The sequence below is a fragment of the Carlito syrichta genome, unplaced genomic scaffold (assembly GCF_000164805.1).
Source record: "Carlito syrichta isolate Samal-C Ts95f unplaced genomic scaffold, Tarsius_syrichta-2.0.1 Scaffold280880, whole genome shotgun sequence".
NCBI lineage: Eukaryota > Metazoa > Chordata > Mammalia > Primates > Tarsiidae > Carlito > Carlito syrichta.
The window spans coordinates 364,327-381,496 of record NW_007224976.1 but is presented as its reverse complement, the minus strand read 5'-3'; the positions used below and the strand labels follow the sequence as shown (position 1 = coordinate 381,496).

The following is a 17,170-nucleotide window of genomic DNA, read 5'->3' as shown; positions in this document are numbered from 1 at the left end:
ACTAAGGAAACTTTAAGCCATGTATGTACATGTAATACCTATGTTATCTAAAGTCTTTAAATTGCCTGATACTCTATTGTTGGGAATCAGATCATCATCTTCTGGAAGATTCCCTTCTTCTTTGCTTTTGTTCTGCTGGGTGTGGAGGGTGAGGAAGAGACTTCTGAAGTCTATGATGATCAAAATGGAACCAGGGCTTGGAAACAGCTTCAAGCACACCTGTTCAGTCTTTTTTTTTTTTGATAGCAACACAAATGGTGTCTAACATTTAATCATTGCTGCTTCTTAAAATACACATAAGCAATGGTGGCTTTTCTGCTGAGGGAGGGGGTTGCAGTTTTTAGTTTGGAGTTGAGGGTTGAAGAATCTCACCACACCATTCTGATCACAGAGAATGATTTGCTTGACTTCAAGGAAGATATTTACAATTCTGTGCTTTAATGCATCTTTCTTTAGTATGGAAAATAGTATATTTTCAAAGACTCTTCTGCTCACTTATCACTTAGCGCTTCCACATGACCCTGTGAACAGCCGAAACAGTTGGAGAACATTCAGTGACTTGGCCACGAATCTCCCATAGAATCTTACCAAGATTAGGGATGGCACATAGGTCTCTATATTTTTGGCGGAGATTCTCTCTGACACTCATATGGCTGTTTTTGTTGGACACTACAAGAACTCCGGGACCAACATTTCATTTAAAAGTACAAATACTGCCAGGTTTAGGAGTATTTCTAAATATCTCTAGGCTTCGTTTAGGAGACTGTTCAAAGAGAGATGTTCCACCCAAGACAGTGCCTTCAAGGCCTTCTTTCTCCCTACCAGTCACTTGGCCCCAGAGAGAAAAGCCCTTCTGACCCCTACTGGCTGTGACGGGGCATACACCAGCATATAGAATGCTTTCGGAGCTATTTTAGAACATTCTCCAAAACACCCTCCAACAATGATTGGGCAAGAAGGTTAAACATAGGGAACGTTGACTTAGTCCTGATTAAACAGGCTGAAAAGGCAGAAACAAATAATCACCCTGCATGTAGCAATAATGGAGCAACAAAGTAAACATTAAGGCAGAGACTTGCTATCAATATTTAACCAGAGGATTAATGTACAGAGGGTGCTCTCTGGAGATGGGAAGGTGACCAGAGAGGCAGAAATGGCTCAGTTGGGATACATTGTCACAGTCAGAAAAGAAGAAAGGGCTGTCTGAATTGTTTAGCTTAAGGATATGAACATACAACAGAGGCAATCAGGGTGATTAAGCAAGAAGATGATGAGCGATATTGCCAGACACATTCGCATAAAGAATTTATTGAAATAAATGGAAAGAATTTATTGAAAGAAAGTTTTAAAGTGGAGGAGGGACAGATGTGGGCCAAGTTGTCAATTCTGGTCAAGAGTTCTTGCCTAAGATTCCTGTATATCTCAGTATGCCTGTCAATACTGCTCTGAGACTTTTTGGGAGGATGGTGGGGGAAGTCTCTTTATTTGTTCAACAAGGCTGAAGTATCTCAATGGACCACTTCTTTATCTCTTGGGGCAAACTTTCCAACCATAACATGCCCTGATGTTCATTCACACAACCAAATATATTTTTTATTCTATTACTATCTAACCATTTCTTAGAATGGAGACATAATCAGGGTAGGACATGCAAAAAAAATTCTATGGGTAAATAAATTAGGGGACTGCTGAACTAAAGTGTACTTTATGTTTTTAATATGGTAAGTTTCATTGTGATTCTTTAAGAGAATGTAGTTGTGCATAGCATTTTCCAAAAACATTAGTCTGTAGAATTTTAAAAATTTTTTATAGAAATAGCTTAAATAATGAAGATTTCTTAGGAGACTCTTGGGGAAGGGCTTTTCTTTCTTGTTTCATTTCTTTAATCAGTCTGCTAATTACAGTTACTGTGTTTCCTCCACAACATTTTGTCCACATTTCCTTCATGTTTGGAGTAAGATGACCACAGACTGGTTTCCTGAGAATCTTTGTATAAGGAGGTAAAAGTGCTCTGTGGTATCATCTGAAGAACTTATCCACGTGACTACTATAAAGGACCACATACTCCCAAGTCTTCTCTAACTGCAGTGATCCCGCCAATGTATTTTTATCTTCACATATTAGAACAGCATGCAGATAAAATGGCACCAAATAAATAAAAGCCGTTACTCTTTAACAGGAAATGATGAATTTTCAACCCCATGAGGACTGCATCATATTCTGATACTATTTCTTGAAGAATTAATGAAATGTGAGCCTCTAAGATTTTGGTAACTTACATGATCACCTCGCCATGATTTACTATTATAAGATTCCGGAATTTTCCTTCTAGTTCCCTCTGAAATCCTACTCTCCACTTTATTCTGTGTCTCACTAACAACTCCTCCTGGAACTGGACAGAAATGGAAATGATTAATCCTTGAGACAGGGTTTAGGGCAAAAGGACGTTGAAACAAGTAGTAGCGAATTTTGAGAGTTGGGTTTCTCTGGAAGAAACTGGGTTCATTCCTGCCTTGGCCAGGATGTATTAGATGAACCGGGTCAGGTGGTAACTATTTGTGTTTTCTCTGTCAAAAAAGGAATCACAGATCCCAAACAAGGTTGTTAGGAAATAAAAATGGAAAATGAGCAAAGGTCACAGAAATGTAAAGCTATAAAATAATTGAAAAATGACAGCTACAGACATTAACAGAGTTTTTAAAAATTTTTACTTCAAGGTTCGGGCTGGGGGTGGTGTCTTATGCTTGTAATCCCAACACTTTGGGAGGCCAAAGAGGGAGGACTGTTTGAGACCAAGGGTTCAAGGCCATCCTGGGCAACAAAAAAAATAAAATAAAAAATCAGCCTGTTGGAAGGCACCTGTAGTCCCAGTTATTCGGGAAACTGAGGTAGACTAATTGTTTGAGCCTGGGAGTTTGAGACTGAAGTGAGCTATGATCATGTCACTTCATCCTGTCTAGGTAACAGAAATAAATTCTGACTTGAAAAAAAAAATTTTAATGATAGTACCTTGATTCCTCCCCACTGGTGCAGGTCAAATAATGAACTCCAGGGGACGGCATATTTCTGGTGAAAATGAATGGTTGGTGCAGCTGCAAGTCAGCTGTAATCAAGTTGTGTATATTCAGATTGAAGTAGGTGATAGTCTGGTTACAGTTCTAGGAAACAGGGACACCAAGGCACCTTCACTTGCTCCTTGTGTCTTGGTAGCTGTTTGCTTGACGCTGGCTTTGGAGCAGAGACCGGGGCACCTTGGGAAGAAGGCTGTTCTGCTGAAGGAGAGCAAGAACTAGGTGAAATCTTCCCTCCAAGGAAGAACCGCAGAGAGAGGTTAACGGCCAAAGGCCCCAGACCTCGCTGTGGCTTAAACAAGACCATGGGTTTAGGCTGGGACAAGACAAAAAAGGCTGAATTGCTGGATGCCAAAAGTGAGAAGAGCTTTCAGTTTGGGGTCTGAAAGGCCAGAAAAAGAAGGAATAAGGGTCTCTGGTGTAGATGATTAGGGGTGGCATACAGCATGGGTCTGGAGTCAGGCTGCTTGTCTCCGACTCCTACCTCTACCGCATGCCTGCTGGGCCGTCTTGGTTACATTCTTATCCCCTTGTGTCTCAGTTTTTCACTTGACGAGTGCTGACGATGATGGTGATATCTAACTCATAGGCTTGTTGTAAGGATGGACTAATACACGCATAGGAAGTGCTTAAAATAGTACCAAACATGAGACTTACTGCGTTTGGCAACTCAGGGCACAAGTAGGCCTAGCTTCCATAGGAGAGTGGTTGGCCTTGAGGGTCACAAGATGGAAATGCTCCCAGACCATGGAGATATCCCACTGTGGGTGAAAGTTTCTGAAGACCCAGAAGATCCAGAGGTGTTTTAGGTCCAGACGTGGCTGCTGGATGCCATGTTTGGCCCAGAGGGATCTCGAATCCCTTACATGGAGCAGGTGAGAAGGACCACGTTTGAGCTGAAGGCTCTGGAATCTTCAGGCCTCACCAACGTTGTGATTTTGGCTCCTGACTGGATGGCACGGCCAGGAGCAGGAGTGAGGGATGCTCCAACCTGAAGAAGCCATGAACACCCTCCAACTAGGACCTTGGATGAAGTGAAGCCAGTTTCCAGTCAGGGTGACTTAGGATGCCTGGTAGAGTTAGGTTGTGGCCAGAATTGGAGTGGTTCCAGCATGGTTTAAATTTTGCTTTGCCTGATAAATTCAGGAAAATACATCTGTTTTGGGATCTCTGTCCTTGCCCTGAGTCTTAATGTGAATACCTTTTGCCATGATGGCTAATGAAAGAATAAAGTTTTAAGGCAGTTAAAAAGAAATCCATAGTACCAGGCACATGGTAATTTTTATTTTTTATTTTTTTGAGTTGGAGTCTCACTCCATCACCCAGGCTGGAACGCAGTGGCATGCTCTCGGCCATCCCAGCATTGACCTGCTGGGCTCCACTGATCCTTCTACCTCAGCCTTCCAAGTGGCTGGAACGACAAGCATGCGCTACCACGCCCGGCTGATTTTTTGGTTTATTGTAGAGATGAGGTCTCGCCGCCCAGGTGGGTCTCGAACCCGCGGGCTTAGGCAATCCACTCACCTCAGCTTCCCAAAGGCGTGGGATTACAGGCTGAGCCACCGAGCCTGGCTGACAATATGGCTTTTAATAACTCTCGTGCCAACTTTCTCATACCCCATTTCAAAACACACACACTTTACTCCCAACCTTTAAGGAAAACCCTGCTATATACAGTACTGTGTACAAGTTTACTTGGGGGAATCAAACGAAAGGCGATGTGTTCCCAATTTAGGTAGTGTTGCTTCTTTAGCAGTTGTGGTGGGATGCGGTACGAAGAGATCAGGTACTGGACGTGAGATTCCAGAAGGATGGAGAATTCAGCAGAAGCAATGTTGTGCACTCAGGAGAGACTTGGGAGGGGCAGATGAGGGGAATTTCACTGTATGAGGGGGAACCCCCAAATCCCGGAATTTATTTATAAAAAATTGCATATTTATTCTTACATGTTTAAACTTCAGTCATCTTCAAAGTACTCTCTGTGTGATGCAATACACCTATCGGGATATTTTTTTCCACTGCTCAGAACAGTTTTGCACTCGGGAATTTTGATGCCTTTTAGTGCTTCTGCCATTTTTTTGTTTTGTTTTGTTTTTCATCTTTTCCACATTGGCTAAAACATTTCCCTTTGTAGACCTTTTCCATCTGGAGAAACAAAAAAAATGTGGCTCGGGACAAGATTGGATGGGGTATGGAAGTCATGATGTTTTTAGTCAAAAACTGCTGAATACTCAATGCCATGTGGGAAGGTGCACTCGTAAACAAATCATGAAATGGGCAAATTCGTTGAAAGAATCTCCAAAAAAGTATTTTGCTGAGGTCAAATGCAGCCTCTCACAACACTAGCTGATACACTGATGCTGATGAGTTCCTAGAACACTTACCTAGTGCGGGAAGCCTGTATTACAAGGGAGCTGCCCTCCAAAAAAATAATTCTGGTGTTTTTTGAGACTCCCCTTGTATGTGGGTTGGGGGCTCATGGAGCTATTGTTAATGAGATACCCAAGGAAGAAAGACTCTCTGAAGGGTAGGGACTTGACTGAAACAAGTTCTAGTCTCTTCCTGAGAATTAGGTTCCTACTCCTCAGCCCCCAACCCTGAAACCAGCTGCTCTCATGGCCTGCCATACTTCATGGAAACTCCTAGTCTCTTGCTTCTTCAAATCCTGCCTGCTCTCAGAGCCCTGGGTCTCATGACTCACCTACTATCTGCACTACACCAACCTGTCAAGTAGAGCACCTCCATGCAGGTTGTTTCTCATTCCATCTCTCTGCATCAACCTTCCTGAGCTCTAGACCTGGGGTCCCCAAACCCTGGGCCACAGATAGATACCAGTCTGTGATCTGTTAGGAACCAGGCCACACAGCAGGAGGTGAGTGGCAGGCAAATGAGCAAAGCTTCATCCATATTTGTAGCCACTCCCCATCGTTCGCATTACTGCCTGGGCTCCACATTCTACCAGCTCAGTTGCAGCATTAGATTCTCATAAGAGTGCGAACCTTAATATGAACTGCAAATGTGAGGGATCTAGGTTGCATGCTCCTTATGAGAATCTAATGCCTGATGATCTGAGGTGGAGCTGAGAGGGTGATGCTTGTGCTGGGAAGCCATCTGTAAACACAGATTAACATGAGCAGTGAGATTGGACAGCACAGAGACCATAACAAATCAATTGCTTGCAGACTCATATCAAAATAGTAATTTAATAATTATTATTTCATTATATATTACAATGTAATAATAACAGAAATAAGGTGCACAATAAATGTAATACTCTTGGATCATCCTGAAACCATCTCCCCAACGCCCCATCCACTGGTCTGTGGAAAAATTGTCTTCCATGAAACCGCTCCCTGATGCCAAAAAGGTTGGGGACTGCTGCCGTAGTCCACATTCTCACTGTCTGCCCTGCTCTCAAGTCTCAGTGGGGGGGTAGACATAAATGGTCACTCAGATACATATATAATTAAAATTATAATAAACATGATGTGGGATGAGAGGGCTGGGAAGGCCTCTAGGAGGAAGTAATATTTAAATTGGGGCCCAAAACCTGGTGTGGTGTCTCATGCCTGTAATCTCAGTGCTTTAGGAGACCAACGCAGGAGAATCATTTGAAGCCAGGAGTTTGAGACCAGCTTGAGCAACATTGTGAGACTCTGTCACTAAGAAAATTAAAACATCTATTTAAAAAATTGAGACCTGAACAATTAACAGGAGGCAACTAGGTAAATGGGACATGCCACCGAGAACTTTCTAAGGAAAGAAAGAGCCTTACAGTGCTTTTGACTCTTCTGAGTCATTGAAAGATCAGCATCGCCCTGGACCCCAGTGAGCACGTGTTGAAGCAAAAGAGATGAAAAGCCCAGTTATTCTTGTGTTACTATGGCTGCATTATTTTATGTATAAGGCCTCAGATCATGCAGAATTTATAGACTATAGGTTTCTGTTATCTATGGCTGTGTAACAAACTATCCCCAATCTTAGTGGATTAATACAAGAATGACTTATTATTTCTGGCAATTCAATAGGTTGATTGAGTCCACGGCTGGTTCTTCTGCTCCACTCGGGGTAGCTGAGATCATACATGGGCTTCATTTACCTGAGAGTTCAGCTGAGCTGTAACTTCCAAGCTGGTCCCCTGTCCTCTGGGGTCCCTGGCTGCATGAACTTGCACCATACATTCGTCTTGCTGGAGCTTCTTGACGGCATGGTGGCTGCTGCCCAAAGGATAGTGCCCATGTGTAAGTGCTAATCAAACTGCCATTTGCTAGTCAGTTGCGGAGCCCAGGGTCACTGTGGGAGACGAACAGGGAAGGGTGTAAAGACCAGGAGTGGAGGCTTACCAGACCAGGAAAAGTGACTGGGCTTCATGATGATAGTAATTTGGGAAATTTGAACATTTAAAATCAGGGGGATGTTTGATGATTCATTTTACATTTTAAAAAGTAGAAAGTGGAATGCAAGGAGGTTTTGGTGCTATCTCAAATTCAGGATGTTTAAAATTTTCCCTGTTTTCTTTTCCTACAAATTAGCTACCACTTCTGATGTTCTTTTTAGAATGGCTGATGCTGCCAGACTTCCAGTCAGCCAAGATAAAAAATAGTCATCATCTTGAGCTCTTGTCTCCATTGCCTCTGAATTTCTTCATATTTCGCCTATATGATGCACCCCCCCATCAATTCTTTTCTTTCCCATGATCACCTCTCAGGTTTTCCAGACTTTTTCCTAACAGATATCCTTGTCTTTTTCTCCTAACTGTACATGCACCCCTATCAAATGACTACCAAATTAATCTAATAAACCTAAGTCATTCTTCTGCCATAATCTCTAGTCTATCTCCATTGGAATAAATACAAGTAATTTTTAGGAGGGAAGGAAGTGTTGCAGATCAGCGAATTCAACTCTGTCCTTACATCAAGGGGGTTTTGGGGACCTGGAGAGGTTACCTGACTGCTTCAGTGTTGCACCTGTAGCAGAATCAGAAGTTGTCCCCAGCTCAAGCCAGATATGGTGGCATGCACTTGTAGTCACAGCTACTTGAAGGCAAGAGGAATGCTTGAGCCCAGGAATTTGAGTCCAGCCATGGCAACATAGTGAGACCTCATCTCAAAAAACAAAACAAAACAACAAAAAAACCCCAACAACTTTGTACTCAAGTTTTCTGTTTCAAGGCTAGAATTTTTCTAAAAAAAAAAAGTCGTGTGCAATTTGTGAGTGTTTTAGATATACTACCAATGTAGTCTTCACAACCAGTCCTTTATTCATATAGTAATATCTTAATTTTTATTGATGAGTTAACTGAGGCTCAGTCAAGTTAAGTAACTTGAACAAAACTGTATAGTGAGTGAACTATATGGTTTTGGTCAAGTGATATTTCAAAGCCCATGCTATAGCTTCTTCCTGTCACTCATATTTTCTGCACAAATCTACAAATCTCCAGTGGGCACAACCTGGACCTTATATGCCTTTTTTATGTCACATAACAACTTATGCAGATGGATTCTTAATGAATATAATGGGAGAATGGAGGGAAGGAAGGGAGAGAGGAAGAAAGGAAGGGGCGGAGGGACGGAGAGAGGAACGGAGCAAAGAAAGAAGAAAGGAAAGAAGAAAAGAAGGAAGAAAGGGAGGGAGGAAGGAAGGGAGGGAGGAAAGAAGGAAGATAAATACTCAGTTCGCCTGAGGCCAAAGCCTTTGTCCTCTCCACTATCCCAAGTGGTATCTTGAACATAATTGATCAGAACAAATGCAAAGAACACACCTACATTGAATTATCTTGATGCATTTCTGGTTTCCATCCTCCTTTTGTATAAGGTAATATGAATATATTGATTTAGAATAGTCTGCGTTGGTTTGCAAGTTAGCATGAGTTATGAAGAGTTAATACAAAGTTCAATAAGGAAATTGATCACCGCTGCTCAAGTAGAAGTGAATGAACCTAGAAATGAGGCTCGTGCAAGGCAGATCATTCAAGATACTTGTGACTAACTAGGTGTGGGAAGTGACTGAATTGACTGAGGCATTGCTACATAAATATGAACAATTTTGCGTTGCTTTACTTCGCCTAACAATCTTTTATGTATTTCAGAAGTGAAATGAAATTATTTGACTTTCAAGATCTATAGCATGCTAGGTTATATCAATAATAGATCATTGCGTTTGCAGCTTTTTTCTCTTATGGTTTCTGCCCAGCTTACTGCCAGGAATGGGCTAGGGGTGCTTAATGGTAGCATGTGATGTGTGCTTTGCAGAACGTGCTCTCTGGAGCTTACAGTAACGGTCTAAAGTGACTGCATCACAGCATGACAAATCAACTGTTCTGCACGAAGAGGTGCACTTTAACTTGTGATTTCAGAAAAAGAATATTTTGCACTTGTAGATGCCAATCTGTAAATCCGTATTTTAAAGATGTTTGCTCTGTCTTCCTGCACCCCAAGACTGAAGACTGGCTCCTGAGACTGGCATGCACATTATAAGTGGACACAGCACTGTGCTTGGGTGACTCCACAGAGGACATCTGCTGACTTCAAAGGGAATTCAGAACATGATAGGAAAATTGGACCTAATAATATTATTTCCTTTCAAAAGGCTCCTTTTCTAAGGTGCTTAACTGCAAAGAACTTTGCCTGTTATATTTCTTCCATAAGCTAAACATGTGTAAATGCAAGAACTTGCAAGCAGGAGTTACAGACTAGAATGAGTTTGTGGGGTGCCATTGTTGGATGAAGGGACAAGTAACACCACTTTCAAGATGACCTTTGAAGGCTTAAATGCTGCCAGGGATTTGACAGTGGTGGTGAGACAACGGAATGAGATTGACTGATACAGTATTTTCTTTTGACTTGTAAGATAGTCTAAAGGGCCAGCCAGCCCAAGGATCTCAAGTATATACTGACAGAGAGTGAGTGTGACATTTGTGGGACCCCAATAAAGAAAGGCAGGTCTGAACCTGATCTACTGGCACAAGTATCTCCTTTCTAGAGCAAGTTGCTTCTAGGGTGGTTTCTAAAGTTGAGATGCTATTGAGGTCCTTAGTATTTGGGTGTTGCTATGAACAGTTGCTGCTTTATTGTGATGAATGCAGGTCCATAGCATTGGTCAGCCCGGTATAGCCATCTAGACCCCACTTCATGTTGCTTTGTACTCTGTGGATTATGCTCCTGTTCAGTCATTCATCCCACACGCACTTCTCAACTCAATGCGTTCACATTGTGGGCCAGGTCATTCCAATACCTAGACACTATGTGATCCTATTGAAGACTGACAACTTATTGGTTTGAAAAAACTCATCTGCCTAGTAGGACCTGTTTCAGAAATGAGACAATTATTATTATTATTAAGACAGGGTTAGTCTCTGTCACCCAGGCTGGAATGCAGAGGCATGATCATAGCTTACTGTAACACTTAACTCCTGGATTCAATGATCCTCTTGCTTCAGTCTCCTGGGTAGCTGGGACTACAGGCATCTTCTGCACCCCCTGCCCCCCGATGAATTATTTTTTGTAGAGACAGGGTCTCGCTATGTTGCCCAGGTTGGTCTTGAACTCCTATCCTCAAGCGATCCTTCTTCCTTGGCCCCCATAGTGCTAGGATTATAGGGGTAAGCCACTGCACCTGGGTTGGCAATTTGGTTTTGGTTTTCATGTCCCCTTTTCGTTTGTGGAGTCTCTTTCTTTTACCCAGGTTTCTTTAACTCCAGGGCTATTTCCTCTTCCTGGCTCAGACAACACACCACAATATGTTCTGCATCTTCCCTTTTCAGAATGTCTTCTTGGCCTGATGCACCATTCTCTGAGAGTCACACTCTCACTCATTGGTAGTAAGTAGGATGAGGATAATGAGATAAACCAATTCCTACCAATGTTTTGATTAGCGAATACAGCATCTTCTTAATAATCCAAGTGCTTTCAGAGGAGAGCTGATGCACATAATTTAAACTTAGAAAAATGTTTTCAGTTATTTTAAAAATAAGATTTATTTATTTAATAAGTAATAAATATTAATTTGAATTTTGTTTTGAAATTCTCTCATTTTTCCACCCTCAGGGCGTGAGAAATTTTAGGCAGACAAGGAGACTCAGCCGCTGGATTTCACCTCCTTCCTTAGGTCCCAGCATAGGGCATACGGAACCCAGAAATTTCCTTCCATCTCCAGTCTGAGGGAATTTCAGTCCCATCATTCTTTGCCTTTGCAGTTATTTTCCTCTTCTCACTCACAGTGAGATACTTGACATTAATTTTTCAATGGATTTATGTTTTTACGAAGTTGACTTCAGCTGCTTGTCTTCTAGCAAAAATGCTAGAGGCAAGGAATTACAAAGCTGGCTTCCTGCTTAAAACGAGGGGAAAAGAAAAAAACTGTAATAAAACAAGCACATAGTACTCTTCAATAAATTGCCTTGGCACATCTATTTCTTTTCCATCAATCTGATGCCAGTTTCTTTCTTGTATTACAGTAATTTTTTTTTTTTGAGTAGGTGTCTCACTCACTCTTGTCGCCCAGGCTGCAGGAGTGCAGCAGCACACTCACAGCCACTGCAGATTCGACCTCTTGGGCTCAGGTTGTCCTTCTGCCTCAGCCCTCCAAGTAGCTGGAACTATAGAAACATGTCACCACGCTCGGCGAGTTTTTGTGATTTATTGTAGAGATGAGGTCTCACCAAGTTGCCCAGGCTTGTCTCAAACCCGTGGGCTCAGGCAGTCCTCTTGCCTCCACCTCCCAAAGTGCTGGGATTATAGACTGAGCCACTGAGCCTGGCCCAGAAAATTTTAAAAGTACAGAAAAATACAGGTAAAAAAGTAACACTCACCAATATTCCTACTATTAAGGTAGTGATTTAAAGGTCTTATTTACACTGATAAATGTTTGGGTAGATGAATAGTCATTTTTATGTAAATGAATTATATTATAGATGCAATTTTAATGAAAAAATTATCAACTTTAATTTTACTTAAAGGTAACAAAAAAATTAAAGTAAAAAGAAAAAGATGTTGAACTGCAAAAATGATTCTTTAAGATTTACAATATTTCAAATATTCACCCATCTTACTAAAAGATTGCTTTATGTTCAACAGAGGAGATTAGGAAAATGTTTGAGGAGTTAGGGTCATTAGAAAAACAAACAGTTGTTTTAATTTAAGACAGTAAGACTGAATTCTTGCACTGAAAGAGAGGACATTGGAAGGAAGGGAACATCGGCAATATCTTACTTCCTCTCACCTCAGTCTCCTCACATCCACATATAGATGCATGAGATATACTATTATTTTTACATTATTCAAATTTATAGTGTTCAAATTCTGTAGTGTAAATCTAATTCTCATGTAGCCTGACTGCATCCTTTTACCACTTTCTCTTTTCTTGGGCTTTCATATTTTCCATTCATCTCTGAATTGTCTGAATTTGATCGTCAAGCAGTTCTTTCAGTAGCAGCTCGAGTACTCACTGAATATTTTTTTAAAGGATATCTACCCGTATCTTTTATTTTTGAATAGCATCCTAAATTGGCAGAGTTTTTCTTGGTATCACATTTTCTTTCCCTTGAAATTTTGTAGACTTTATTTCATTGTTTTAGATGGTGTCTTGTATGCTACTCCTGGGCTCATGCGATCCTCTCTCCTCAGTCTCCTGAGTAACTGGAACCACAGGCGCGCACCACCATGCCCAGCTAATTTTTTTGATTTTTTTTTGTACAGACAAGGTCTTGCTCTGCTTCCCAGGTTGATCTTGAACTCCTGGACTGAAGCAATCCTCTCATCTTGACCTCCCAAAGTGCTGAGATTATAGGCATAAGCCACCGTGCCTCTGGCCTTAAAACATTCTTCAGCTCAACATTCTAATAGTTCAGCAGCCTAACTAGCATACAGTTCAGTGCTGACTATTCTAGATCGTATTTTCCTGAAACCCAGTATTTCCATATGATCTATTCTAGATTGTATTTTCCTGAAACACAGTATTTCCAACTACAGGTGCACACCTGTAGTTCCAGCTACTCAGGAGGCTGAGTAGGGAGGATCACATGAGCCCAGGAGTAGCATATAAGACACCATCTAAAACAATGGAATAAACTCTACAAAATTTCGAGGGAAATAAAATGTGATACCAGGAAAAACTATGCCAATTTAGGATGCTATTCAAAAATAAAAGACACGGGTAGATATCCTTTAAAAAAAAATTCAGTGAGTACTCAAGCTGCTACTGAAAGTATCATTTTTATGCCAAAAGTATTTTAAGTATTTAAAAATAGATTAAGTATCATTTTTATTTCAAAAATATTTTCTTGTATTACGTCTCTCAATATGTCTTCTTTACTTAGGTGGATTCTTTAATTTAGGGACACAAAGTATCTTTATGTTGGATTGCTTTTTTTCTTCCATTTATATTACTGTTAATCAAATTGCTTATATATATTATTTTATTTTATTTTGAGAAAGCAGGACTTATTGAGAAAACAGAAAAAAGCTCCCACAGTGGGAGGGAAATTGAAGGGGTCGCCACTTTAATATTTTTTTACTTGCAGTTATAATAATGATCTCAAATCTTTCCTCTTATGTTAGTAATTCTAGTTTCAGCAGTATTTTGTTTGTTCTCAAGTTATCTGTTAAACCTGTAATAATGTCATTTGGTTTCTCAAATTTGTTGTAAGCTTTCAAACCCTCTTTTTGTCATATCCTGTTATTTTTATTGTCTAACTATAAGTTTTTATTTACTATATTCATGTTCTATATTTAGCATCAAGTCATTATTAATAAATTCTTTTTGTTTCTTGATTTATGTTTTTTTCTAGAGTGTGTTACTTGGTTTTGTTCATGATGTTTTGTGTTTGCAATTATTTGTTTTCCTGGTGCTGAGATGATTTTTAAAATCCTGTTTATTCTTGAAACCATTCTGCCTGGATCTTCTCTTTGCTCTGATCGATAGTGTGTAATTCCTGACTCTCTTCTCATTCTACCTGACTTATTATTGTGCAAGAAAATGAGAAAGAAAGAAGGCAAGATTTTCTTGGTTGGTGCTCAGTCTTTGTTAGAAAAAAACCAAAATTTTTTGTTAGACAAAAAAAGTCGCTTGGGACAACTTTGAAAAAGGAGGATGGGGCATGTAGGTCATGCTGTTTTGGGTCAAAAACTGTTGAACACTCAGTGCAGTGTGGGCAGGTATGCTGTCGTGTTAGAAGAACTGGTCACCTATTTGCCACAACTCAAACGTTTCTTCTGCAAATCGTGACACACCCTTCTCAAAACTTCAGGATAGAAACTTTGGTGACTGTTCAACTTTAGCTGATAAAAAACATGGTCTTTTACCCACTCCCCTCCCCCTCTCCCTCCCCCTTTTAAAGTCATGAACCTGAGTTTCAAGCATCACTTCTCTCACATGATTGGCTGAGACAGTCTCATGATCACAGAGCAGGTGGGGAGGGAGTAAATGCAGTCTATTCTGGGCAGTCATGTGTGCAGGTGAAATCTGGGGATTCAATGATTAAAAGAAGAAATTGAAGAACCAGATGACCCTGCATCTATCGCCAGGTTACCCTTCACCGAATGGTGGGATGTAGCTCATTCCCGGTGTGGGAGAACTCTGGCTTCTAATGGCTTCCCCAACTTAGAGAAAGCTTTCTAGTTGTCCTTCTCCCTTCTCGATAGTTTTTCCCAGTAGTTTCCACTTCTCCTCAGTCAGGAAAGAAAACAAACGAGGGCGTCCCTTCAGTCAGAGTAACTCAAGGATTGGCGCTGTTAGTGAGGATTCTTGGGATTTCTTTGACCCACCTGTAGGCATTCCTGTGAGGGGCAGAATCAGGTGAGTATCCAGGTGCTGCTGTGCTGCACCTCTCTGCCTGCTCCAGGTCTTCTGTTTCTTTGATTTTAGGCTTTGAAGTTTATTGAAGTAGATTGTAGCCATTACCTATTATAGTTGCTTTAGGTGATTGCTTTTGCTATTTTAATCTCATTTTCATAGTTACCAGGAGAGGAAGAGTTTGTGATACAAGTCTTAAAAAATTTACTGTTTTTCTCTATTTTCACTTTTATCACTTATAACCCTCCTTTTAGCATTCCATATCTCCCTCTTTGCTTACTTTTCTCCATTGTATTTTTGTGATGCAGTTTTAATTTACTATTTTAACTAGAAACTCTCGTAGTCTGCCTTGATCTTTTTCTGTTTGTGTTTTCTCAGTGTTTCCATTCGGTTGCTGTACTCTTTTTTAAAAGTTCTATTACATGTTTATGATGTTTAAAATATCATATTTGTATATAATAATAAAGTAAAATCTTGGGGGAAGGAAATATTCTGGTTTATGCTTAATCTGTCTTTTTGAATCAGAAGCAAGGTCAGAGCTAAGTTTTTTGGAGACCTTTCAGGAATCCTCAAATAATACCGCTTAGGAAGTTGTCTGCCTCCCTAATGGATCCTACGGGTGGCCCAACTGTGTTTCCAAAATCTATCTTTAATGTTGGTATCTCACACAGCTAACCATCCATGCCATTTTCAACATGATATTCAGAAGGTCATCTTCCCACAGATGCTGGAGATGGGCTGCTATGAGAATATGGGTGATTTTGTGCTTCAGACATTCTGTGTGGTGAGGATATTGCCACTGGGCAGAGATAAGAAAAGGAGAAACTTAGGCAGGAGGATTGCTTGTCTCTGTCGAAGAGATAAGAATTGGAGGAGTCATCCTGTTATAGAGAACTTCCAGAACAAGTGAGAAGTGAAATAAATTTCTTAAAAAAAAAAACAACAAAAACCCGGACATTCTAATCTTTCAAATTCTTGCAACAGAAGAAGAATCTTCTGACAGGTTAAACCTGTCCTCAACTTTGTCTCCTGATTTTCCAGTTTCATTGAGCTTCTCTTATTCTAGCTGCTCACCATGGCTCCTTTATTCAACAAATATCTATTTAGCATCTACCATGTATCAGCCACTATTTATTCTATGTGTTGTGGATACTTCAGTAAACTAAACAGACAAAAATCACTGTCCTCATGGAATTTTTGTTTCATTAGTGTAGATGGAGAAAAAACAAGTAACGTATATAGTGTGCTAAAAGACAATACAGTCTATGAAAAAAACAAAGATAAGGAGTAGAAATAGGAACTACTGTGGAGACGGATACAGCCCTGGATATTGTTTGATTTCCTGTCTTATGTTTTGGCTCACATATGAACACAAACTTTTCCCCTCCCTCTCAATTGGATAGCTGAGATGCATTACAATTAATGCATGTTACTGACATTACTAACTACTAACCGACCAGGTATTAAGGAAACTTCAAGTGGAAATGCACAAGCGCATATGAGAAGTGGAAGCATATGCTCCCAGGACTCAGAGCCAGGCCCGTTTCACATACTGCCTCCTAAGATCCCTTTTTTTCCCTGAACCCAAAGGGCTTAAATAATCCCACTGGCTCTTAGCCTGGGTTCCTCATTTCCTATTTCTGCTTCCACTTGGAGCATGGCCACTCAAACTAAATGCAGGAGGTTCATCTTTGACACCAGCCATCACATCTCCTTTGACATCTTGTTTGACTGCTTCCCCTAAGTTATGACTGGTTTTGAGTCTGAACTCGTCTACCTTCTGCAGCAGAAGTGTGACTTTTCTCTTGGAAGTTGTGGTAGAGATGCCAATTGCTCACTGAATATACATGTGCTCCCCTACTTTTCTTAGGGCCCTTAAAATTTGGTGGAGTCTGTGTGGCATCCAAAAGACAGTGAGCAACTTTCTAGTTCTCTCTTGCACAGAGACTAGAAGCCACATGATCTGAATGGTGTAGCAGCAAGAGGTAACCAGCCTGGCTCCCTGAATCACTGCTTGGAAGAGAGCAGTCCTGCAGAGCTACAGACACCAAATAGAATTTATGTGAGAAAAAACATACACCTTTATGGGGTATCCACTAATATCTGGGAGTTTATTTCATACCACAGTATAGCCTAGCTTAACCTAATACCAAGCCCAGTAGTAAAGTGAAATCATAGAATAATAACACACTGCAAAGCAATTTAACAATTGAAATGCAGTAACAAGAAGGCTATTCCTTCACACTAAGAAGGCAGTGTAGGGTAGCTATTAAGATGATAAGCTTTGTGTTAGACAGACCTGGGCTTAA

General features: G+C 40.7%; 1 pseudogene; it reads left to right on the top strand.

Moving 5' to 3' along the window:
- Positions 1 to 3,799: 3,799 nt before the first annotated feature.
- On the top strand, positions 3,800 to 4,109 carry LOC110595144 (annotated as a pseudogene).
- Positions 4,110 to 17,170: the final 13,061 nt, after the last annotated feature.